We start from the raw sequence: 26,729 nt of genomic DNA, 5'->3' as shown, positions 1-26,729 counted from the left end.
GTACTGGAGGGAATGAGGAGGAGCTTGGCACCCCACTCCACCCTGCTCCGTGGTAACCAGCCTGTACTGAGATGGGTGGGAATTGGACCCTAATGTGGGGGAGACTGAAGGGAAATAGTAGTGAACCTCTTGGCTAGTTCATTCCCATTCCTATCTGATTATGCTCCCAGTGGATTTGGGAGAGAATGTCTGCCTGTTGGGTCCTCACCACCACCACTTGTGCTTTGCGGTAAAGAGCAATTCAAGTGTGGTCTCAGAAATCTCCTGACTCTCACATGTTCTTTGAAACAGGGACGCCTGTGGCTTCACTAAATCCCAAGTGCTGCCACTGTAACTCCTTCCTCACACCTTGTGTCAGCCACAGTGAAGAGTGTCAAACTTTATGGACAGCAGTGATGCAGTCCACGTGTTCAGGCTTTCCTCTCTTCAAGGAACAGCTGCTAGCTTTTTATCTTAGCCTGCAATGGCCCCAGGCTATGGAAGGGCAAGACACCATCTTCAAAAAATACAAAATAGAAGAAATACCTTGGCAAACCCAGAAAGCTTTAGCAGTTAGCTGAGTCAATTTATTTAAATGAATATCAGCTTCTCCATCATGAGGAAGAACTGAAAATTAAATCAGCCTAATAATAACCGTTTGTTTCTCCCTCTGCACATACTGGTTAGCAAAACTTCCGTCTGCTTCCAACCAGGACATTTTATTCATTTCTGGTTGCATTCTTGTCATCCCAGTTCAATATGGATTTTTTTTGGTCCTGGAGCTAATTAGTTACAGCTGATATTTACTCAGCATCAAACTTTTTGGAGATAAATACAAGTTGAATAGCCAGTTGGTGGGATGGAGTCTATTTTTTTTCTGTGTTTGTGCCATCTTTACTCTCTTCTCTTTTACATTTTTCTGCAGAGGCTGATAAAGAAAAGAAAACTCAAATCTTACAAAAATCTATCAGCATAAAAGGACAAGAGCTTTACAAGATAGATAAGAGAAAAGAATCATTTGCCAAACCTCGGGGCAGGTTCTGAGGGAGAATGTACAACTTTATTTTGATGGCAGGAATATATTTGCTGGATGAAAAAAAAAAATCCTGCCTTGGCATCATGGGTACTGTTTGTAGCCTACAACTTGAGGTTTTTGCACTGGGGATTGAAAAAGTTATCAGTGTTAATAAAAAGAAGTTTTCCTGAGAATGGCTTTGGTGCACTGTGTGCAAGCATGTACTAGTCCTAGTGTTTGGTTAAAAAGAGACTATAATATGGAATGCATTACACAGAAGAGCCAAAAATAACATCTGTCTCACAAAGAAGGGGAACGATCTCATTTCATATCTCTTCTTATTTGACAGCCTCTTTTTTCTTCACTGGAAAATTATAGTTTTGTATAGTTTACAGAAATAACATTTAAACATTGCATGTGATTTTAGACTCAAATGGGATCTACTTAATACAACACACAAGCAATTAGAGAACTTCGTTGTAATCACTTCTGAAACCCCAGAAGGTTCACATCTACAGGCTGAGATGCTGCCTTCCCAGCCTCTCCCGTTTCAGAAGCTTAATAAAGGAAATCACTGCTGCCCACATTATATATACAGATCATCTTTACCTAGAAGTGCAGATGTTTTTGAACTTTATGCTGCTACTGGTTGGGTGGATTTCTTGTTTCTCGAATAAAAATTATATTCACCAGGGATTCAAGTTTGGTGGACACAGAGGTTAAGCACATTTGGCAGCTTATCCCACAGATCTTTTTAGAGAAGAAAGAATGATTAGAAAGAAATTCCAGTTTTCTGTTTCTAATTTTAGGTAACAGAGGAGTTACCTGTTTCAGCTGTAAGCTAAGCCCACCTACTTACTTTTTTTTTTTAATGCTTCCAAGTATATAAACTCTTCTTCAGGTCCAAATGTGCATATGTAAAGGCAGCTATTTTGGCAAATGTCTCCTGGTAGCCTGGGTATTTTCATTAGGATTTGTCTTGCTCTTGGATCCTATTCTGTGCTTCAGCTGTTTTGATCAAATGGGCCTCCATATTTCAGAAGGAGCTGGTGCTCCCTAGTATTATGACTGCTTGATAAACTACCAACCTTCAGTTATTATAATCATTATTGTTTGATTGGAGATCAAAGTCTTTGATTTCAGTGTCCACATCCATTGGTTGAATCATCTCTTGAATGCCAAGAAAGAGTCTATTTGAAAAAGTAACAAATCTATTGCTTAAGTAATTCTGATGGTCTACAATGGACAATTTTGAGTTTAGAGATGGTAGTGGTCTGGTGGTGTTGATGATGGTGTTGAAGTTGGTGGTAGAGGTGTTGATGATGGTGTGGATATAGGTGGCAATGACAGTGGTAGTCATGGGGATGGTAGTGATAGTTGAAAGGATGGTGGTAGAAAAGGTGGTGATGGGGTGGTGAGACTAATTTTCCAGGCCCAGTTTTTAGAGGGAGTTACATGTAAGAGGCACAGAAGGCCTGCTATTAGTGGTGATGGTCAAAATCTTACTATTTAAAGTGTTGCCCACAGACCAGTGGCATTGGCCACCACCCAAGATTTGGTTAGAAATATAGAAGCTCAGACTCCGTCTCTACCAACTGAATAAGAATATGTATTTTAACAACATTCTCAGGTGATTTGTATGCACATTAAATTTCCCAAAGCACTGGTCTAAAGGAGAAATAGCCACAAACTTACCTGTCACCTTTGTGGCCCCATATTCCTGCCCTGACTCCTCCCATGAGGGAATCTCAGCCCTTACCTGTATATAAGATAAAAGAGGTCAGTTTTCGGTTGACCGGTGATGGTTATGTGGTCTAAACTCCAGGGTCTAGACTCAGCTTTAAGTATGGATCCAAAAGAAAGCTGTTCATGCCCTGAGACTTAAGATTTCCCAAGTAAAATAAACATATCTTCTCTAAAGATTGCCATCATGCCTGAAGCTCTCATTGGCTTCACTTTTTAAAAGAAGCATAGCTTTTTAACAGGAATAAGACATTTAGGCGTCACACTGAGGCACTGACTGTTATCTTATTAATAAATTGGCATACAGTGAATCTTGGGACTGCGACATATGGGCTCTTTAGGGAAGTCTGCAAAGGGCTTGCCGATCTTACCTGATATACAGTGGCAACCTATGGCACCATGCACACACACACACACACATGCACGCATGTAAGCACATCCACCCAGAATAAGCACATTAGCAGAAATTTCGGGATAGTTAGTGGTTTGTGTATAAATTGTGTGAGGGTAGACAAAGTTGATTTCACACATATATTATGGTTATGTGTTGCTATATATCAAACTACCACAGGACTTGGTGACTTAAAACAACAATCACTTATTTTTACTCATAAGTCTATTGTCTGGGCTGAGCTTGGTGAGGAAAGCTTGTCTCTGCTCATCACATAGTGTCAGCTAGGTTGGCCCAACTGAGACTGGAGAATATGCTTCCAAAATTGCTCTCTGACATGGCTGGCAGGTTGTTGCTCAGCTGGGGCTGTTCACGGTCCTAGGTTCCTCTCCAAATGGGCCCTTTGACTTGGGCTTCCTCAGAGCATGGTGGGTGAGTTCCCAGAGCAGATGTTCTAAGAGGCCTGGGTAGAATGGTAAAGCTTCTGAGGATCTAGCTTCTGAAGTCCCAGATGTCACTTCTTTGTGATTAACCTTTTTCTGGGTAGCTGTCCTTTTATCCCAGTGGCTGGCACATTTTTTGGACAGCACTAGTGTGTTAATAGCTAACGAATCTTCTCATAGCTGCATGAGAATTTTTAACCTGGACTTCATCTACTTGCCCAGGTACTGTGAGAAAAAAAAAATCCTGCACAAATAATGAATATGTAGGTTAAGCTGTGGAGTGCTCTAAAAATTACATTGGACTGTGTGGAATAGGTTAGTCTGGAGGTCAAGAGGAGAGAAAGGTCAATACGGTCTCTGGCTCAGGTTGAGCTTACAAAGATCAGAACCCTGACAGATCAAACTACACTTGCTCTCACAAGAAAACTGCATATGAAAATGTGAGCAATATTAGAGGTGAAGTTGCAGTTCCTCACATCTGGGAATATTCCCCAAATAACACTTTTATTAGGGCTTTCCGCAACATGAAAATCTATAATGTCTTCCTATTCCCATGTCTGGCTTTCAAAGCTCCCCATAAATAGATCTCATGATCTCTGTCCCACCATATTTCCCAAAATTTTTCAACATTTTTGGCCTAAGCCAACTCCATTCTCTTCAAGATCTTGATTTATCAGAACTCCACCATTCATCCTTGTCTTGCTTGGCTATGCTGTTCCCCCAACAACAACAACAACAACAGCAAACTCTCTTTGACTTTTCCACCTAATCAGATCACATTTCCTCAAGGTTTAGCTTCCATTTTCCTCCTTCCACAAAGCCTTTTCTGGCCGTTCTAGCTGTTAAGGAGCAATTTGTTCTCTGAACTCTGATAGTCCTACAATCAGTGCAAAGAACACTCCCAACCTTCTTCAACTTTCCATTTCCCCCACTTGGGGAAGGGTTCCCTTTTTCCCTACCACCCCTTCTCAGTATTGAATTTTCTTCTTGGTCTTCTCTCTGTTAGTCCTAATCCAAACATCAGAACAAGAAACACCATTCACATGCAGGTATTCAATGATGTGAAAGGTATATAGCATTTTCTTTCTCAGGAATGTTTGCCTTATAACTAGTGACTATATTCTTATTTCAACTAAGTCAAACCAACATATATTTATTGAGTACCTATTATGTGCAAGGCAGCAAGGAGGGCTATAGAAATGTGAAATCAGCAGTAGACATGACTTGTCCCCAAGGAACTTACATTTTAGCTGAATAGAAGAACCTAATATTTGAATGCCCTGTGTTCAAAATCAACAGTTTAGTTTTAAACTTGTATTTTGTTGCTGCATGGAGCTTCACCAGATCTCATGTCTTTTCTTCTTGAGGGCACACAGCTAGACTAACTTTCCCTACCTCTTTTGCTCCGTGGAGCAACAAAATACAAGTTTAAAACTAAACTATTGATTTTCAACACAAGGCTTCTCATGAAGCATGGTAGACTCACCACCAGGTAAAAACATAAGGGGCAGCTGGAAGGTTATTCTTCTGCCACCAGCCTTGACCTTTCAAGGTGCTTAGTTCTGCTTGTATCGTGGGAATGTTTGCAAGATCTCAGGGAAGCTGTGACTGAGAGATGTTTACGGTGGAAGTGGCAGTGGTGGTAAAGGGGGAAAACTGGTAAAACTTCTAACTCATTATGCTTGCAGATGCAATCAGGTGACTGAGGAAATTATAAAGGAGCTGTGAGGACATGGCAGATGTCATTGTACCTCATTTTATTTAAATAGCCAGGTTTCTTTACCATGATCATATACTTTCTTTTGACACAATGCTGCTGGTGTTTGGAGGAAACAACAATTCTGATTTTCAGAGAATGACAATCTGGATTGAGCCATGCTTAGAAACTGCTAGTAGGCATTTCTTCCCTTCTGTTCAGTAGAGGGCAACAGAATATATGGTGATAGGTCAGGAACTGAGGCAAGAAAATTAGTAGCACAGAGAATGGAAATAAGGGAAAACAGATTTACAGAAAATAGAAGAGAATTAATAAGCAGGGAGGCATGTGGCATACATTTAAATGAGACAGTTTCCTAGCTTTTAAGACAAATTCTACCAACTTTTTATATATACAAGGAGACCACACAGTGTTTGTTATAAAATTCAACTAGAATGTATTTCTGGAGATCCCCACTTCCTCCTGTTCCAACCCTCTCCAAGAAACAAAAAGGAAGCCAAATTTGGGGGCTGGTAGGTAACATGACTACAGAAGAATACCACTAACTGAACATGGAACTGGAACTGTGACATTTAGTTCTAGGCCAGGCTGGCTGCCAAGTCCTACAGAAAGCAAATGCACACCCAATGTTTTAGCCACAAGTTAACACTGAAACAGCCCATTAGTAATTTGTAAATCAGTATTTCTACTGGTATGGTTACTATCTCATCTGGAGCTAGGTAGAGGCAATTTTAAGGGGGTTTGAATCAGTAGTTAACTGCTGATTCATTCATTCATTCATTCATTCATTCATTCATTCCTCCAGTCACAGTCTTTTCTTTGTGCTAGAGCTGCATTCTGTATACATTATTCTTACAGTGTTTATCACATTATATTGTTAGCTTCACCAGATCTCGTTTCTTTTCTTCTTGAGGGCACACAGCTAGACTAACTTTCCCTACCTCTTTTGCTAGAGTTCTGTCGAAAGAAATATGAGTGGATGTAGTGTATCCCACATACAGCCTGGCCCATAAGAAAACCTCTCACATAAAACTATATATGCACTTTTCTTCCAGCTGGCTGGAATGGATATAATGCCTGATGAAATTTTTTAATTTTCTTTTTTTATAATGTCTTTATTTAGTTTTGGTATTAAGGTTAGGCTGGTCTCATAAAATGAGGTGGGAAGTATTCCCTTCCCCTCTATTTTCTAAAAGAGTTTGTGTGAGACTGGAATTATTTATTCCATAAATATTTGATAGAATTCACCAATGAAACCCTCTGGGCCTGGAGTTTTGTTTGTGAGAAGGGTTTAAATAACAGATTTAATTTACTTAATAGCTACAAGGCTATTCAAAATTTTTACTTCATTTTGTGTTTTTTGATGTTTGTAGAATCTGTGGTAATAATCCTTCTTCCATCCCTGATATTGGTTGTGTTCTTAATGTAACTTTGGAAACCAAGTGCAGAAGATGTTGAAGCCACAAGACACGATGAACCTAGGTCGTTGGATAACCTTTTGGCAAAAACCTACCAACTGATCAGAAACACCTGCATCATTTTGTTACATACACTAGAAATCAACATTAATTACATTAAGTCACTGAGATCTGATGGGGGTTGGTTTGTTATAGCAGCCAGTGTAACCTGACTTATTGCAGATTGTCATTATTGCTTTATGTGTTTATATTCCCCACTGGCGAGGGCTCTTGGAGGGCAAGGGGCCTGATAATCCCGCTCTTGGTTTTTGTTTCAGTGCTTAGCACAATACTTGGTGAATATTAGGTTCTCAATAAATGTTACTTGAATATAAATTAATGACTAAAATGTTTCCTATATATTTGGAGTTAGAAGTTTTATTTTCCTGGAATGGTTGACTCAACTCCAGTGGAAAGCTCTGAACACTCAGTATTGAATTACTTAATCTTTTTCTTTCTCCATTTCTTTTCCCTGCTTTTCTCCTCCCTTCTCACTACTGTCTTTGTTTTTCCTTTATTCAGAACTACATCTCTGCATTATTGTCAAATACCTTTTACTAAGGTAAAATCTCTTCAATTCAGATCCCACTGAAAAGGAATTCAGGATAATAGACATGAGCTGGGCTTATGTTTGCTTTTGCTTTCTTATCAAAACATACAGACAAAAATGTCAAACAACCAAACTATAACCATGACACTCAGAACTCTATGCAAATGCTGTATAAAAATGGATCCCAGGGAGAGACATTGAGATTATTTGAAAGAATAAACTTTTAAAGGACTCTTCCAGTGACATCAGTTTAATCTTGTTGCATATAAACAATAGACTAATTACAAATTACATTTAAAGTAGGTATCAGGTCCACATTTTGCTACACCTTAGTATATATTCCTATAAAATTATTCCTTCAATAGTATTTTCTAATTCAGACATTCACTGAATTGGATCAGTCCTCTTAAACAACAAGATAGCTTTGGTGAGGGGCTCCCTGCACTAAGTGGGATGTTAACAAAAGTGGTGCAAATCATGCCCTCTGGATTCAGTCTTTTGCCACCACTGCTTCTTTGCCATAACCTAAAAAACATGACCAGCCTAGCTGCTAAAAGACTGTTCTGAAAGACCCAAAGAAAAGATTCAGGTTCTTTGAGGCCATCCAAGAAGAGTCAGCCTCCAGCCACCCTGCTAGCTGACCCCAGACACAAAAGTGAGCCAAGACATGATGGAGCTGAGCATGGCCCACATCAGCAGAACTACCCAGCTGACCCACAGACTAATGAGAAATAGTAAATTGTTGTTGTTTTAAGCCACTATGCTTTGGGATGTTTTGTTACATAGCAATAGCTAAGTGATAGAACTTCAATTGTAACAGTGACTTTCACTACTTGTGATTCCCCATTTGAGTGTGCATTCAAGCTTTTCAGCATAGTGGTTTAGGTTCTAGGCTCTGGAGCCAAACTACCTGAGATTCAAATCCCAGTTTTGAGCTCACTTAACTTAATAATAGTGCTTGGCAACTAGGAAGCACTGTAAGCACGTTAAATAAAATGCTATGTTGCCAGTTCTGTGGCAAGTGTATACACAAGTGATCTCTCTCTAGCCCTTCAATAACTCAGTGAAGTAGATCATATGACCCGTATTTAGTAGATATGAATACCAAGGCTCAGAGAAGCTAAATAACTTGCATAATATCACAGTTAGTAAGTGACAGAGCCAAGTTTATGAATCCAGAGCTGACCATGTTTATAGTCACTCTATTACACGGCCATAGCATCTTTGCCATTTTGGCCTTCTTTTGGAGATTTGGTCCCAAGTTGAGCTTTTGCCTCAAGTAAAATTTTAAAAAGTAAATTCAGAAATATAGGTAATATTAGCAGGGCAGGAGAGGATGTAGTGGAGAAAAAAAATGTGGGCTGCATCAAGTCCTAGGTATCTCCTGTTACCTGCTAAAGATACTTTGACATAAAAATCCTGTGTATATGCATCAGTTTGGTCAGGAGAAATGAAGATAAAGGGAAACCGTAATGGCTAAATCTCATTTATTTAATACAGTAAACATGTTATTAAATCAGCCTTATTATTGGGTATGAGGATAAAGTTGGGGAATAAACCTAACTGAACTTACAACATTTGTTATGGATTTATTTTTCAAAGAAATGCAGTTTTATTAGGTAAAGAATATTTCCATGGCAAAAATTGTTGTTTATAAATCCTACTGAGCAAATATAAGATAATAACTTATATTTAGCCTTTACCTCTTCCTTTTCCCCTGCTAAAGCATATGGAATTATAATGTAATACATTGCTTAAACACAGCCTCTAGATTTTTTCATTGTTAAGTTCCTTGGAAAGACAACAATGATAGAATGAATCCTAAATTCTGAATTCTAGGATCTGTTTTACTGAGATTTTACAATTCCTTCATTAATCCAGATTTTCCCATCCAACTGTTGATCATTGTCACCAACAAGCAACAAAATGAACACGTTAAGCTTCCCGCTTTCTTACACACATGCTAACGAGTCATTAAAAAGCCCCAAAACCCACTGAAGTTAATTCTTTGGGAGCAGACTTTGGAAAAAGTGGCCCGCATAACATGCCTCTACACTTTGGATTCTGTTGTGAATGTTCTTTTTCAAAGTGTTCAGTTTCTGTTTTCTTTTACTCTATCCAGTAAAGGAGAACCAAACTGCCATTTAACAGTTCATGCCTGGAACCAATCTTAAATGACCCAGGTTTTTCTGTTTGTTATCATGTACATCAGAATCATGCTGTGCCTCCACCAAACATTTGAGAGTTGTAATCCACCGCAGGAACACAAGACCAGTAACTTCATGTGTACAGTGACAAACGTCTCTGCTAAGATTGATGGACAGCCTTCTATGTTGGGAGCTTCCTTGCTGAGAATCAGCTGTTGTTGCATGCAACCAAAGCCGCATCCTTGGGGATAGGCTAGTGGCCAAGTCCAGACTCATGGACAAATAATTATTATCATAGTAAAGTAACTTCAAAGATAGAGTGGAATTCTGTGGCTGTGAGATCACGGTAGATCTGAGTGCAACTTTTGCAGCATTTCATTAGTTTTCTCCTGGAATAGTCCAGGAAGTGGCATGCATGAGGCTTTCTGGCTCACAGATTTGCTATGCTTCTGGCTGAAAAAAATATTGAAATCTTAAGAAATATGTTTATTGTGCCCATATCTTAAGAAGCTTTTACTTGATCTTGGCAGGGCGAGCCGCTGTTTGAACAATTGAAAACATCTTTTTTAACTGTTTCCAGAAAGCATTTGCAAACACCCTGAAGTAAGGTTACATACTTACAGTTCAGCTCTAAGCCTCAATTAAGGCTGTTGTTGTATAGCGTTTGCTGCCTCTAACAGCCTGACACCATAATAATATTATACAGTATCCTGAGATAATGAGAAGAATGCCTAACATCTGCTTATACTCAGAGAACAAAGCAGAAATGGAAGGATGCGTCCGGCAACATTTGCAAAGCATTGCCTCTGCTTGCTGGAGATACACGGTGGATTTTCCCAAGGATTATTTTTCTGCCATCCAAGGACAATGGCATAATGTTCAGAAAAAGCTTAACATAGGCCACTTGGGCTGGGGGCTCAGCAAGACTGACGTCATGAAGGGAACCATTTCTGAACTCCTCCAGAATAGTTAAAGATTATATTTTTTAGTTAGTTTATTAAAATAAGAGGAGCTTTTTTCAAGAGAGTGGAGAATACTCACTTGGATCTTTATTCCAGTCTTCCCTAACCTCTAATGCTGTCCTCTGCAACCAAGTGATGGGGAATGATGGTGTTACGCCCTTCTGATACTTTCAGCAACAGTCTCACTTGGAAAGAAGTTTAAGGTGGACTTGCTTTTTGCCATGCTCTGCTCTCCTGCGGTCATACATTTTAGGAACAAGGGTCATCATTCCCATTATTCTTTAAGTAGGAACTTGAGATATGGTGAAGATAAATAACCTGCAAATGGAAACACAGCAGGTAGGAGAAGGAGCAGCAGAAATGAAACTCAATGTGTACGCTTCCTGGCTCGTTAGGCAATTCTGTGTTCCTGTCGGTTTAACAACGCTATAGGAAAAAAGCATGATTGGCTTATCCAACTGAGAAAGAGGGAACAGTAATTGACTGTAGTGGACACTCATTGGTTGACTTTACAGTACTTTCTAGTTTTACCTTTTCTCTTTCCTAACAGAACTCTGAATTTCCTTCCCTGTAGCTTACTAGGTCTTGTCCTGATCTGGATACTTCTGGAAGCAAATCTGACACATGGATTCAAGTAAAAGTAGTTTATTCGGCAGAATTACTGGTGGGGATTAGGGAAGTGAGATAAGGAGAGGAGAAAGTCAATAAAGAGTGTGTGCTATGGTCTGAATATTTATGTACTTCCAAAATTCATACATCAAAATCCTAACTCCCAAGGGGTTGGTGTTAAGAGGTAGGCCTTTGGGAGGTGACTAGGTCATGATGGTGGAGTCCTAACAAATGGGGTTAGTGCCCTTATAAAAGAGGCCCCAGAGAGCTCTCTTGCTCATTCCACCATGTGAGGACACAGCAAGAGGATGGCTATCTATGAGGAAGCAGGTCCTCACCAGACACTGGATGCACCCATGCCTTGGTCTTCTCAGACTCTAGAACTTTGAAAAATAAATTTCTATTGTTTAGAATCCACCCAGTCTTTGATATTTTGATCTAGCAGTCTGAACAGACTTAGTGTGTTAACCAACCTCTATGAGCAACTGGAACTCAGAACCCCTGGGGAAACTCTGGAATACTCTGTAGAACACACCTCAGAGTTATCCCAGCTGAAGAGTGAGATTGCTGAGATATTTATCTGCCTGTTAAGCATTAGTTGAGGGCTGCCTCAGAGGGCGTTGGCTCTGGAACTTCTAGCTTGTCCTGTGCATGGGCCAAACATGTTGCTTGGGTGAGCAAGTTGAGTGCAGCCAGGATGTGTGTGGGCACCAGCAGCTACTGCTGCAGTACTTGACTCCTCCCCCATCCCAAGGGGCTGACCTTGATTGGCTTAAAGCAATCAGCTCAGTCCATCCCCTTGAACACCGCCACTGATTTGTTATTTGGGCATGTGACTCAAATCAGTCTCTATCAGGAAGGACGCTCAAATCCCAGACTTTAAGTGGTCTTGCAAAAGTCATCTCTGTCTTCCCCATTAGATATGAACATGCATGGAGCCTTGGAAATCGCTAGTGGCCATCTTGGAAGCACATTAGAAGCACCACGTGAGCCTGCTGACTCGTAGCCAAAACTGGAGATACAGAAATGGTCCCAATCATAGAATTTGAGCTTTGTTTCCCAGGGCTTTTGTAACACAGTACCCAACACTAGGTGGCTTAAAACAATAGGCATTTATTGTCTCACGGTTATGGAGGCAGGGGGGTTGTCAGGACCATGCTCTCTCTGGTGGCCTAGGAGAGACCTTCCTGCCTCTTCCAGCTTCTGGTGCTTGCTGGCGATGCTTGGAGTTTCTTGGCTTGTAGATGCATCGTTCTAATCAATATGCTGTCTTCTGCTGGTGTGTCTTCAAGTTGTCTTCCCTCTGTGTCTGTCTGTCTCTGTATCCATGTTTCCACTTTTTTTTTTTTTTTTTTTTTTTTAGAGACAGAGTCTTGCTCTGTCACTCAGGCTGGAGTGCAGTGGCACGATCTCGGCTCACTGCAACCTCTGCCTCCTGGGTTCAAGTGATTCTCATGCCACAGCCTCCTGAGTAGCTGGGATTACAGGCGCGTGCCACCACGCCCAGCTAATTTATTGTGTATTTTACTAGAGACGGGGTTTCACCGTGTTGTCCAGGCTGGTCTCGAACTCCTGAGCTCAGCAATCCACCTGCCTCGACCTCCCAAAGTGTTAGGATTACAGAAGTGAGCCACCGTGCCCGGCCTCATGCTTCCACTTTTTATAAGGACACCAATCAGATTGAATTAGGGTCCACCCTAATGACTTCATTTTACCTTGATTACCTCCATGGAGACCTCACTTCCAGAAAAGGTCACCTTATGAAGTATTAAAAGTTAGGACTTCAACAAATGTATTTTGGGGACAAACTTCAACCCATCACGAAGCCAAAACTGTTTAACCATGATAGGAAAGCAAATTTTTTTTGGTTTAAAGGCATTTGGCTTGAGACTTCCCATTGCCTGCAGTGACATCTTACATACCAATTCCTTGACCTTTGCTTATGAATGAAGCAAAACAAAAAAACCCAAAGCAAGTGAGGTACTTTTTTGCTGAGAGCTCCCATGGCTGGCATCATCAGAATGTGGGAGCAAGCACCAGAGTCAGCATAAGTATTGCTAAGGTACTCAGTAAAGGTTTTAAAAAGGGCCTCCTTTCATTCATTGACTCAACAAGTATTTCCTGAAATCCTCTCCTCCCCATGTGTCAGGTACTGTTCTAGGCACTGGGAATATAACACTAATCAAAAAAGACACATTGCCCTTCCCTCAGGAAACTTACATTCTGGTAGGGGAGACAGGTAATAGACAGGAGAAATCAGTGAAATGTAGAGTATATTAGATAATGCTACAGGAATAGGAAATATCAGGGAGACTTGGAATTTTAAATAGTGTGGGCAAAGTAGGCCTCACTGGGAAGATGAAATTGCTTTCGAATGTCATCACAAACGAAGTGATGTAGTTATTCATGTAGGTGAGTCTTAATGGAAACATGGTATCCATTCTGGGTCTAACTGGATGCATAAAATGGGTGAAAAGCAAGAAAAGCTTATTCGTAGAGGAGAGGCGCTCTGTCTCTTCTACGGGCTTATAGGTAGCAGCTTTTATGTTTGGAAGGGAATTTGGTTTATTTTCACCTGGCCCATCTGGGCCACCCTAGAAAACTCTACAAATCACTGCATCTACAGAAAACTAGTCATGGTAAAGGTTGAGTCCAATTCATAGCCAATGACAGGCTAAATGTGGCTTTAAAAGCTGAGACAATCCTTGCCAGCTGTTACGAGTATTCTCTCTGGCTTCAGAGTTTCAGTACTATGAAAATGAATGAGAAGGACCAAGTCTGTAATGTCCCCTGAGGTTAATTATTTTTAACAGCAAAATATTGACTTTCTAAAACACTCAAATATACAAGATGTGACTTGTATGAAATGTGTGAAGGCCCAAGACTGATGCTGTAAGTACCCCATGAAAATAAATTGTACTGCTTCTAGTTGTAGCCTCACAAGTTCTTAGGGATGGACAACTGATATTGTACAATGTTTAGACCTAGTTGAATGTGCTATTTACAGTAAGGACTCTTCATGCTCCAAAATAATGTTGAGAAGAACAATTTGTCACTTTGCCAGTTTGCACTATGTAGCACAAATTTTTTTATACAATTCCAAATTAAAACAGCAGCCATTAGTTAAGTAAAACGAACCATTTACTCCAGTGCAGTTGGTAAACATGGTTATATTCTACTACATTATTGCTGCTGGATAGTAGCTATGTGAATTGTAAGGGTAAGTTTCCTACATACATTGTGGTAGTAATGATAAATGCTTGGACACTTGAATAGGAAACTTAAAAATGTCCCCTCTGTAGGCAAAGTTAAGTTAGAGGAATTTATAATTGATGTAAGCTGTTAGGTAGGGTTTAAGTTCATATCTTAAAAAAAAAGGTGAGAGAGGACCCCAAACTCAGAGGCATAAACGAGAGACAAATGTGTGTTTTTTCTTTTTTTTTGAGACAGGGTCTCATGTCTCATTCTGTCACCAAAGCTGGAGTGCAGTGATGCCATCTTGGCTCACTGCAACCTCCACTTCCTGGGCTAAAGTCATCCTCCCACCTCAGTCTCCTGAGTAGCTGGGACTACAGGCACGTACAATACACCCAGCAAATTTTTGTATTTTTTGTAGAGACAGGGTTTTGTCATGTTAGTCAGCCTCTTCTCCAACTTCTGGGCTCAAGTGATCTGCCAGGCTTGGCTTCCCAAAGTGCTGGGATTATAGGCGTGAGCCACTGTGCCCAGTGACAAAGCTGTTTCTGATGTAACAGTCTATAGACAGATGAGCAGTCCAGAGTGGAGAGGTGGCTCTGCTCTCTAAGTTTACCCAGGAACTAGATTTCTTTTGTTTTGTGGTTCTGCCACGCCTTAGGTTGTTGTCCTTATCTCCCTTGTTGAAGCTGACTCACCATTTTGTTTACTTTGCAGCCTTTAGGAAGGGGGAAACAGCAAGTGGAGAAGAAGCTTCCTTTTTAATGACACGACCTGGAAGTTGCAAATATGTCTTCAACTCACATCCAATTGGCCAGAGCCTAGCTGCAAGAGAAGCTGGAAACATCTCTAGCTGTGTGGCCATATTCTGCGGCTTCTGCACTTTCTTTCATGAGAAGGAATGAGATTGGAACTATAAGGCCTGATAAAATTTGGAAGTCATCATTTATTTAACAATCACCAGGTACCGAGGGCCTGCTGTTTTCCTCATAGTCTTATAGTCCAGTTGGAAAGATAGACAATTAAACAGAAATTTAAAATAAAGTGTGAAGATGTTGTACTGGGGAAACAAAGTACTGTAAGAACACAGGGCAGGAGAACCTAACCTAGTCTAGCGACAAAAGGATCTGCAAGACCTTCCTGGGGGCATTGATGCTACGCTGAGAATTCTGTGGAAGGTATTGTTTGGGTAAACAGTGGAAATTTTCAAAGGGTGGGGATCAGAGACAATGTGTTTTCTAAGAAATCTTCCAAAGACAGAAGTCATTTTACATGGCTGCTGCAAGAAATCTTACCCCAAGGCAGGAGCAAAGAGAAAGCTATGTAGAATTTATCCAGAAAGGAAGAAGGATTACTGAGCTGGAAAGAAATTTTCTTGGCACCAGTCTTATAGCAAAGTATAGAGTCATGATGAGCCCCAGATTCTGGTCATCTACAGTGATTTGAAACATGGACCTGGTTATTGTTTGGCTGCAAGCACCGATAAATCAATCAAGCTTTTCAACAAGAATTAGAATATTCCTATAATTCTCCATTAATCACGTCGTTTGGAAAGGTAGGAAGTGGTAGGGATCACATCTGTTTGGTTTTTTGGCAACAAAGTATTAGCTCTCCTAGTGTTTATCTGGTGTTCTTTTACTAAAAAAAATGTTGTAAGTTTGAGTCATGATGAAATCTATTTTATTTGGAGAGCTGCTTTTGAGAATGGATAGCAAATTGTCCCAGGGAAAAAACATGATCAGGAAAAAAATATTGTAAGATAATGTTTGGGTAGGAGTAGAGGAACTTACTTGAATGTTTCTTACTAGTTTGGAACAAAACATCTAATCTTTTCCTACTTTGAAACAGGATATCTCCCTTTTGGTGTAAATATTTTATTAGGTTTTGGTTAAAGGATGGATTCTGAGCTACCGCATAATTTTAATTTGACTTTTCTTTCTTTCTTTTTTTTTTTTTTGAGACGGAGTCTCTCTCTGTCGCCCAGGCTGGAGTGCAGTGGCGCGATCTTGGCTCGCTGCAAGCTCCGCCTCCCGGGTTCACGCCATTCTCCTGCCTCAGCCTCCTGAGTAGCTGGGACTACAGGCACCCGCCACCGTGCCCAACTAATTTTTTGTATTTTTAGTAGAGACGGGGTTTCACCGTGGTCTCGATCTCCTGACCTTTCTTAAGATTATTCATGTACAAGCACTTATTGAGTACCTGTCATGGTTAAGTGCTGCTAGGTATTGCTGGGAGTGGCAGGCCCTGGGTGTTGCTAGACACTAGGTGTTAAGGCTCTGATGTTGAAAAACGTAAGCCCGGTTCAGACAAAATAGAGACAGTGCTGGAAATTGAAGCACATTACACTTCAGCTTTACTTCTGAAATGCTGTATGTCTTTGGCTAGTTATTCATCCTTTCTCCTGTAAAATTCCTTCTGTATAATAAGAATGATCATAGTATTGTCCTTTCCCTTTTCCCGCTTCATTTCTACCCTGTGGCCAAATTCCACCATTTCCAGTTCTATCACTGTGGCTAGGATATCGTTCATATTGGACAAAACCAAGTATAAAACACCAAGAGTTTCCATTCTAAGACTGTTTTGAGAAGAGTGACTCAAAGTATTTAATGGAAGGAGAGGTAGCTTCTTCATCACAGACCTTTTATAGTTTTTTTTTTTTGAGACGGAGACTTACTCTGTTGCCCAGGCTGGAGTGTGTGGTGGCGTGATTGTGGCTAACTGCAAATTTCACCTCTTGGGTTCAAGCAATTCTCCTGCCTCAGCCTCCCGAGTAGCTGGGACTACAGGCACCCGCCATCACGCCTGGCTAATTTTTGTATTTTTGGTAGGGACAAGGTTTCACTATGTTGGCCAGGCTGGCCTTGAACTCCTGACCTCAGATGATCTACCTGCCTTGGCCTCCCAAAGTGCTGGGATTACAGGTGTGAGCCACCACACCCTGCTGGTTACTGTGTTTTTTTGTTTGTTTGTTTGTTTGAACGGAGTTTCGCTCTTGTTGCCCAGGCTGGAGTGCAGTGGCGTGATCTTGGCTCACTGCAGCCTCTGCCCACTGGGTTCAAGCAATTCTCCTGCCTCAGCCTCCCAAGTAGCTGGAATTACAGGTGCCCACCACCACACCCAGCTAGACCCTTCACGTTTTTACTCAAAAGATACCAACTTAGGTATCTCTTGGAGTTCAGTGTCAAACTGAGGCCATTTCCATTGTCACACACATCAGACACGTGCTAAGTAGAAGAATGGAATGTAGGAAGGTAATTTCTCCCAGCATCTGACAGGAGTAGTGACATGGAGTGGGTCTTAATGTTCATGATGATTATATGAGAGTCACTGTGTTGCATCTATTACCCAATTTTGTATAACGAACCACCCAACAGTCAAGCATTATTATTCCTATTATGTGGATGAGGAGGTTGAGGGCCAGAGAGTCTATGTACCAGCTGATCAAGTGCAGAGCAGGATCCAAACCCACATTTCCACATCTCCCAACTCCAATGACCATGCTGCCCCTCCTTAAAGTGTTTGTCCTTGAACCACTGAAATTCAGACACCTCATTAGCTTGGTTGGGTTAGCCCTGTTCCTTTTAGGAATTCAGGGTGGGTAAATTTAGGAATTTGGATGAGTAAACTTCTCCAAGGCTGGGGCAAAAAGAGACAGATTGAGCTGAGAAAGGAAGTTGGCTGGAATACTATTGCTTAAGCTGCCGTCTTACTGGCAAGAACAGACCACTTTTGTTTAGCAAAATGATTGGAGTTCATCACCCTGTCTTTTCTTTAGATGGGACTTAAAGACACTAATAAAACATTTTGTTTTTAAAAATTTTCTGGGGTTTTAAAAACTTGTTCCAAATTTATGTCCTGACCAGGTATCCAGAGAACGTGTGTGATCACCTTACACAGAACAGAAGTTGTTCTTGCCCTGTACCCTGTGTTGTAGTAGTCTTTCTCATTAACTGTGGGCTTCCAGAGGGCAGGGAGTGGAACTTATTCCCTGCGAAATTCCCAGAACTCAGTGCAGTACTTGGCACATGGCTCAGTAAATGTCCACGGAAATGAACTAGTATCGCAATGTTTTTTGTTCATAACGAAAGGAATCTGTTTTAAATTCAATGGACAAATGCCAATCAAGTCATTTCCAACTGTTTCTGTTCCTGGGGTAGTAGTGTGAGTTTAGTTACGTTTTAGTTTTACCTGTAGGGCTGGCATTGTCTTTGTGCCACATCCTGCCTTCTTTAGGGGAAAGCCCTCCAGCTGTGAACACTGATTCCACAGGTACAATCCCTGGTGGTCCACCAAAGAATCTGACAAATGGGTAGTAACATTTGTAACATGTCCATTTTATCTGTGAATATAACTGTCAACTTTTTCAAGCGAGAAAGGAAATTTGGAGAGAAATTAGGGGAAGCCTGTAATAATCTTGAAATAGATTAAGTTTGGAGAGCTGTTTGGAAAATCGTTGAGTTCTCACTAGCACAGGAAGAGCAGAAAGCAGCACATGAATGAGGACAGCTGCTCTGTGGTCTGAGTGGGTCTATTTGCATTTTTACTGTTAGGGTAGCCATGGCCTTTTTACTGACGTTGGTAATGCTCTGGTGGTTAGCTTCAATGATTTTCTTTATTGTGACTTGCAGATCAATCTCCTACATGGTTGTTCCATTTAACCTGTATTCCCTAGGTTATTTCTTAAAGCAATTTATTGAACATTATCTTAAATTGAACTGCATTTACTATCCCTTGGCCCAATTACTTAAATGGTCCACATCCATTTGATTTTGATTGCCTGCTCTCTTGCCATTTGCTTTCCCTCTAATTTTACTATCAGTTGCAAAAGAGACTGTTTACTTCCACAGCCCCTTCTTTCCCAAACCACTCTGTTTGAGCAGTGTAACTCATAAAGGCAGCTCTTCTAATTTGAAAAGTCCTAGTTCTTCCATATGAATATGGTTTATTTCAACAATTCAATTCTACAAAGATTTATGGAGTGCCTACTTTGTGATAGAACTTAGCTAAGAGCTATCTGCTTGCTCCGTGTCCCCTTTGGAGTGAGTTTGTGAGGCAAAGGTCTCTGATCTCAGATCAGGGTGTCTCAACTCTGGATCCTGTCAGATGGTTTTTCAACACCAGTTTTGACTCCTCTGGGTTCCTTTCAACACTCCTCTCACAGTGCACAGCAAATGTCCCCCAGGTTAGTTGACTGTAATCTTTGTGTGTTCATATATTTGTTAACTTCCAATTCATAAGCAAGCCTGCTCCTCCAGGTGTTTCCCCTGTCCATAGAATGGTTTCTACACTTTGTCTAATAACGTTTGTATAATATGCATGGTCCTGGTTCGTGTCTTGAATTATTTAAGAAAATTAGTATCAATACAATTTGTCATTTCCCATTCTTAGGATTTTCTCTTTAAACTTCTGAACTCAGGCGAGATCCACCATCTTCTTACATTTCTCCTAACCCTTGTAAACCAGCACTGTGTTTTTATTGGCCTTCAAACTTGTTTAAGTAGAACTAGTGGTGAGAATGGAAATGATTTTCTCTGAGAAACCTGATTATTTATACTGCTTGAGTAAAGACATCTTTAAACAGGGCTCCCTTTTGGTCTTTTACAATTTCCACCCTGGTGTGAAAGTGACATTGTATTAAGCTTTCCCATTATTTGCTAATTCCCTTCTCCATCTTCTGACGTCAGTACTGCTGTCCCCATTTTCCAGGGAGCCCATGGAGAGCCCAGTTGCAGGTAGAGTTCTCTCTTGAGGTGTTTGGCTCTACCCAGTCCCGATCAGCACAGACAGGATTGACCTGTTCTCATGAGGTGGAGGAAAGATCTAGTCTAAAGCCACTTAGTCATTCAGTGGCTGAAAACCCAGAAATTCCAGATTTGGGGATATTTGCCCTGATTACTCAACCATACCCTATTTTGAGTGACCCTATTACTCAACCATACCCTATTTTAAGTGACAGTGATTTGATTCAACCATGACATTGAACTGCAGATTGAATTACCAGGGTGTTGAGTTTACTGAAGGGAAAGACAAAACAAGGTAGAAAAATAGTGGCAATGGAAAGAGGCAGAATTTGGTGGCAAATGGAAGGTAATGGAATTAGTCTGCTATCTGAAAGAGCTGAGAGGGTGAGGATTATTCTCATGAGCCCATGAAGTGTTTTTTTAAAAACCATGTACAATTCGGGTTCTCTGTGAAATGCTTTCTGTGTCACGGCAAAAATAAGGCCCTGTTTCTTAGCCAAAAAGAAAAACAAAGACACATTAAAAAAGAAACAAACTTGTATGTTTGAAAATATGACTTTTGGTCTTAGAAATCCTTTTCCTTTTCTTCCTTTTTGGATTTGTTCTATGGTAAATGGAAGAGCAGGGTTCGATTACCTTCCTTCTATCTCTGCTCCCTTTTCTGGTGGTGTCTGGATTCCACTAGACTCTCTTACTGGAGTGAGGATACAGCAGTTTGACACATAACTGGAGGAAATATGACTTTTTTTTGTTTGCAGCTGTATTGTATTCCAAAAGGAAATGTGGTTCTATTAAAAGTTTGCTATAATCTTAAGTGCCTGGGCTCTGATACAATTGTGCACTAATAAAGAACGGGTCAAACAGTCTTTCGAACATTAGGTGCTAAATGTTCTCTTTCTGGAATATGCTGATTTTCTCCATTTGAGATTCAAAACTTTGTGTAAAAATTTGCTTCTCCACCAAAAGACGGCTTTTTTTCTCTCTCAAGAATTAAAGAGGAATGTCTAATGTAAACACTTAGTCCAGTGTGAATAATTTTATCTTGGCTGTAAGACACTTTTGAAATAGGTTCATATGAAGGTTCAAAGTTAAGTTTGTGTGTAAAATACATTTCAGAACTTCCCAACCCTCATGTCGGGTACAGTATATTTGACAATAAGAGATCAATTTTCTCTATTCACTCTGTCAACTAAATACATTTCCCCTTCATTCTATTTGTTTCAATAGAATGAGACTGGCTACTTTTGGCATTTGGCATTCGTTATAGTAGCTTGTATTTTTTCCAGATGACTTTAGTGTATATGTCAGCACAGTGTTCATAGAGCTATATTTTTTAAAGCAGAATTTAGTCTAACTCTTTTATATAGAAGAAAATAAAGCCATATGGAAAGATTTCATTTTTCAAATGTACTTTTAGAGGACAGAAATTTTAAATTATGCTTTTGTAGAAAGCAGGTTGAGTTTGTTTCATGTCATTTTCACTGTTGATTCTGAGTTTGCACTCAGAGCATTGCACTGACTCTTGGCTTCACTTGCTCAACGTGTCTCTTGCCCTTGTGTTTAGGCAGATATGAAGAGGAAGGGGGACTTGGGCAGATATTTCGGACAGCCAGGCAAAGTCAGACATTCTTGGAACTGATGCAATCTAGGTTTCAGAAGAGATTGTAAAGCCCCGAAGACCTTTATCTGTTCCACAGTGATGCACTGGGGAGGACACCAGCCAAACAATGGCATCTGTGGCCCCTGGTGGATTGATACTTAAAGGCCAGCTAAAGCGGGAAACACTTTCCCAAGATAGCTGGACTGCCTTCACTTGGAGATCTGACCACTTTGTAGAATTTCAAGAAAACTCTCATGGAATCATGGAATAAAGATGTCAGCCAAAAGCCCTATATATGTGTGCAACAATCTGCTGTTTGAAAAACAAAAATCCTATGCAGTGTGGCTTGTAAACTACACTTTGCTTGAGAAAGATAATGATTATGACTAGAAATACATCCGGGTCTCTTTAAAATACCAAGCACCGCACTCATTTATGAATGTGTGAATGTTGATTGCAATTAACCATGATTGGGTGATATGTCTTCTCACTTCCAGCATGGGCTGGAGCAGGTTGGAGATTTTGAGAACACCTGTGATAGATGGAAGCCCCAAGGGGAAAAACAGGTTCTAATGGGAAAGGCCAGTTTTAAAAACACAGCTGTAAAAGGGGAACTTTAGGGGGTATTTTCTTTACCAGTAAGCTGCTCCTGGCTATTCCAATGAGAAGAGACCAGTGGCTTGAATACTATGGAAAAAGCTGGGTAAGCATATTCAAAACTGTGCATTTCTTAACAAAGTGATTGGCAACAAATATAGATTAAAATGAAAGATCCAATAAAAATTGAATTGAAAGCAGCTGTAAAGTTATTAAAAATCAAATGAGAAGGGACAGTATATACTTGTTTTTAGCTGTTTCACTTTTTTTTGTTCTGGATTCTTTTAATTTTGATAATATCTAATGGCTTCTAAATAAGACTTGAGCTTTCCATCTTACTGTTGTAAATAAAATTAAAATATTTTGATATGTCATAGCGTGTCTTCCTTTGGTATTTTTAGTATCTAATGTAGTATATTTCAAATTGCAGGTTGCAAGTGATTAGTAAGTAGGAGAATCTAACTTAGTGGCTTGTGACCAATATTTTTTCTTAACATTTTATTGAAGTATAACATACATACAGAAAAGTGCACATGCAATTTGATGCATTTTCATGAATTGAACACATCCCTGTAACCAGCATCCAGATCAAGAAACACCACTTCCCTAGAAGCCCCCTCATGACTCCTTTAAATCACTATCTCTCCCAAAATAACTCACTGGCCTGACTTCTAACAGGATAGATTAGTTTTGGCTGCTTTTGAACTTTATATAAATAGAATCATACAGTATGAACTCCTTTGTGTCTGACGTGATGCATGGGATTCATCCATATTATTGCAAACAATTGTAGCACTCCACTGTGTGAACATACCAACATTTATTTATCTATTCTACTGTTGATGAGCCTTTGGATAGTTTCCAATATTTGGCCTCATGAACATTGCTTCTGTTCATATTGCTTCCATAAACATTCTAAAGTCCAGTGGTGGACACATGCACTTATTTCTCTTGAGTATGTACCTAAGAGTGAAATTGCTGGGTCATAGGATGTGGTATGTTCAGCTTTAGTAGATACTGGAAAAGAATTTCCCAAAGTGATTGTATCAATTCAGAGTAAAATATGATAGAGTAAATAGAAATATAATAGAATTGAATGAAACGGAAAAGAAAACGGAATGTCACATGCTGTAGTGGTGACTGTTGTTTCTTCAAACCTTTGTTTCATTTATAGATACTTATGTTTGTTGATCTTAGTATGAAATATACTCCTTTTAGGAGTTTTCTTTGTGTCCTGTGTATTACACTTTTCTTCCTCTTACTACTTCCTTTCAGTTTCCCCTGGAAAATGTCCTGGAAATGTATGGAATAAAAAATGGATGATTGGGTAATGGTTACCCAACAATGTTAAAAAAGAAAGAAAGAAAGAAATATACCCCTTTTTCTGAGTTGCCATAAAAAAAGCTTTAAAAATACTTGTCTAATCTTAAGGCTCAAGTCCAGACAATTATATTGACTGTATTGCTTTAATGAGCAAATTGTCCTCGTGTCAGTGAGTAATAGAAAAGGCACAGTCAAGAGTGGGGAAATTATAAGCTCTTTTAGGATCTGGACCAACTTTCAACATTAATAATATTTTAAAACATGCTGTGATAAGAGCTACACAAAGAAATGAAAGCATAAGGTTAAATAGTCATTTGATATTTTGAGACAATCAAAACAGCAACCTGGATAATCTCATGCTGATATTTCCCATCCTGGGTATGGAGAATGCTTGTGGAGGGTGCCTTAAAAAGCCTTTCCTCACACTTAGCACGGTTCCAGCTCTCCTAGTTCCCCAACCAGGGAAATCAACCCCTCCTCAAGTCCAAGGCAAAGGGACAGTTCCTTCATAATAAGGAAAATGGATACATCACATACAAAACATATATGTCCAAGTTTCCTGATTGATCACCTGAAATGGTTGGGACTCAATAAAGAATGTAACAGACATCATAAGACAGGCTATAGTAGAGCTGTCTGTCTGAGATCATATCCTGGCCCTCACTACTTACTACCAATGTTTCCTGAATTCCCCTCCCTTCCCTTCTCCTGCTGTCTTTCTTTTCCTTCCTTCCTTTCTTCCTTTCTTCCTTCCTTCCTTCCTTCCTTCTTTCCTTCCCTCTCTTCCTCACTCCTTCCTTCCTTCCCCTCTTCCTTCCCCCTTGCTTCTCTCCCTCCCAAACTAACTTCCTTCCTTCCTTCCTTCCTTCCCTCCCTCATTCCTTCCTTCTTTCCTCCCTTGCTTCCCTCCCTCCCAATCTTCCTTCCTTCCTTCCTTCCTTCCTTCCTTCCTTCCTTCCTTCCTTCTTCCCTCCCTTTTCTTTTCTTTCTTTCTGTTCTGATTATAAGGGTGGCACCTATTCCGTAGTATAGTTCTATCTTTTAGGCTTATAGTTCTATTAAAAGTGTAAATCGGATCATGTCATTCCCTTCCTTAATAACCTTCAATGTTCCCATTGCGCTTATGAAGACATCTTCCTGTGGCTTACAAGGCCATGTGCCTTCTGGCTCTTCCTTACCTGTCCAGGCCTGTTTACTGCCATTGCCCTTACTTTGAGCCATATTGAACTCCCTTTGGTTCTCTGAATGTGCCAGTCTCACTTTACTTTTGCGGACTTACCGTGGGCTGTTCCCTTTCTGTATTTCGTGCGTGGCCAATTTCTGCTCATTTTTCAGGATGACATGTTCTCCAGAAGGCTTTTGCAAAGTGTGACTCATTTGCCCTCACTCCCATGGATTCCTGTTCTTTTCCCATAGATTCCTGTTCTTTTCTAAATATGCTGTCTTGTATTTGCTTGTTTAATTTTCTTCCCCACTGGATATAGGCTCTGAAGGAGCAAGGACAATGTCTTTTTCATTCATCTTTAAATCTTTAAAACAGTGTTCATCAAGACAATCATGAAACACAGGAGTAGTCTCTGAAGGGCAAAATTGCAGAAGGCTTTTTAGTTTCATCTTTCTACTTATCTATTGTTATCGATTTTGCTACAATGAGCATGCATTACCGGTATTATAAAATTATGAAAGTTTAAAATGAGTTAAATATCAAAATGTAAAATAAAAAAACTCAGATAGCTGTAGGAAAAGGATAAAGGGTGGCAACACATTAGTGAATCTGTTATCTGTGGCTGGTGTTTAAAGAGTGGTAGAATTCAGGGCCCCCGTCTGCCCCCATTTCCAATCCCATATTTGTTAATAGGACTTAGGGTGTGGTATTATAGGGTCCAGCCTTCTAAGGGCAGGTGGAATCAGAGAGGAAATGAATTTAGTTCAAGAGGAACAGGATCATTTAGAAGAGACAGATGGGACCAGCTGTGAAAGTTCTTTGGAAAACTGGGAGAAAAATAAAAGGTTTCCAAGTAGAATAAATATAAGAGCTGCAGAACCAGGAAATATGAGAAAAGGCAGGAGGAATAAGAAGCACAAAGCATATTAGAGAGAGAAAAAAGGGCTCAAAGAAAGAGAAAGAAAGCAAGAAAGGAATTAGGCTTAGTAGGGGAAAATATATATCAGGAAGATATTTTAGGGGGTAGATCAGGAAGGAACAGAAAGCAGGAATGTCCACATGCCCTACTCAGAGAAGCCTATCTGGCCTCCTGCTGGCAGTAGATCTGCCTCATCCAGCCCTCCAGGTGCAGTCATCATAGCCACAGGGTCCTGCAGGGGACTCTGAAAAGTCTCCTTGGGTCCCTCTTTTCTTCAGGAGGTTTTGTCTTCCTAACTTAAGTGCACTGGGCCTCTGGTGTGAGCCATTTATTTATGTTTTGAAATGTGAGTGTTCAGTGTGAACTTTCCCTCGCCTGCTGTATCTGTGTGCCTGGGACAAAAGACATGACTGAGCTGTCAGTGCTCTGAAGTATGCAGCCTGCCTGGAGGTCAGGTCACAAAGCAAAACTGCTTAAAACGTACGGGGCTCCTCTCGGGAGACAGCTTAGAGTCCATGCAGCATTTGTCAGCTGGGCTCAAGATGGAATTGAGGACAAAAAGAAACATCCAAAAGAGCACTCTATGAATGGAAGGGCTCCATAAAGTGTTTTAAACTGGTGTGAAGTCAGGTTTGAAGTGTGGAGGTTGGAGGGTAAGCTCTCTTTCCCCTGGAGCCTAAGTCATTCTCTGGCAGATTTTCAGAAAACGAGTTGTGGTAGGTACAAAATGGCTGCAGTGAGACTCACTGGCCATGAGTCTTCCTGCTAGTTTACCCAGGTGAAGACTATAGATCAGGGTTTGAAGGTTGGTTTTAACTCAAGTGCTGACTCCGACTGATTGACAGAGGCTCTCTGGGGCTCTGTTTTGAGAACGATTCTAGGCCAAAGTCCAGTAGTGATCATGTTTCCTTGGGCTTAAGAAGGGCTAGTGGTCATACTGTATCACTTATTTTCTAATCCTGCCATAGATTATACTTTTAACCATGAATAGTTGGTCTTAGAAATGTATAATCTTGGCCATTGTCTAGTGAGTCCATCTAATAAAACTGATCTTGAAGTTGAAAGGGCTAAGGCAGGAGGTAGTTAAATAGCCTCCATGATGCCTGGGGAAGAACTTAGCCTTCATGAGATCATGAAATTCGATATGTGGAACAACATGGGCTGAAGGATGGGAAC

At 40.3% G+C, this 26,729-nt stretch overlaps 1 long non-coding RNA gene across 3 annotated transcripts in view; it reads left to right on the top strand.

The window, feature by feature from the left end:
- LOC129528071 (uncharacterized) overlaps positions 1-21,841 on the top strand; it is a 35,738-nt gene extending 13,897 nt beyond the window's left edge. For all 3 annotated transcript variants that reach the window (XR_010131676.1, XR_008673256.2, XR_010131675.1), the window contains 2 exons: positions 14,926-15,172; positions 21,514-21,841. This is a non-coding gene — a long non-coding RNA (uncharacterized lncRNA). The remainder of the gene's footprint in view (positions 1-14,925; positions 15,173-21,513) is intronic.
- The last annotated feature ends 4,888 nt before the right edge of the window (positions 21,842-26,729 follow it).

This window comes from Gorilla gorilla, chromosome 19, assembly GCF_029281585.2.
Source record: "Gorilla gorilla gorilla isolate KB3781 chromosome 19, NHGRI_mGorGor1-v2.1_pri, whole genome shotgun sequence".
Lineage (NCBI taxonomy): Eukaryota > Metazoa > Chordata > Mammalia > Primates > Hominidae > Gorilla > Gorilla gorilla.
This window is presented reverse-complemented; position numbering and strand designations above follow the sequence as displayed.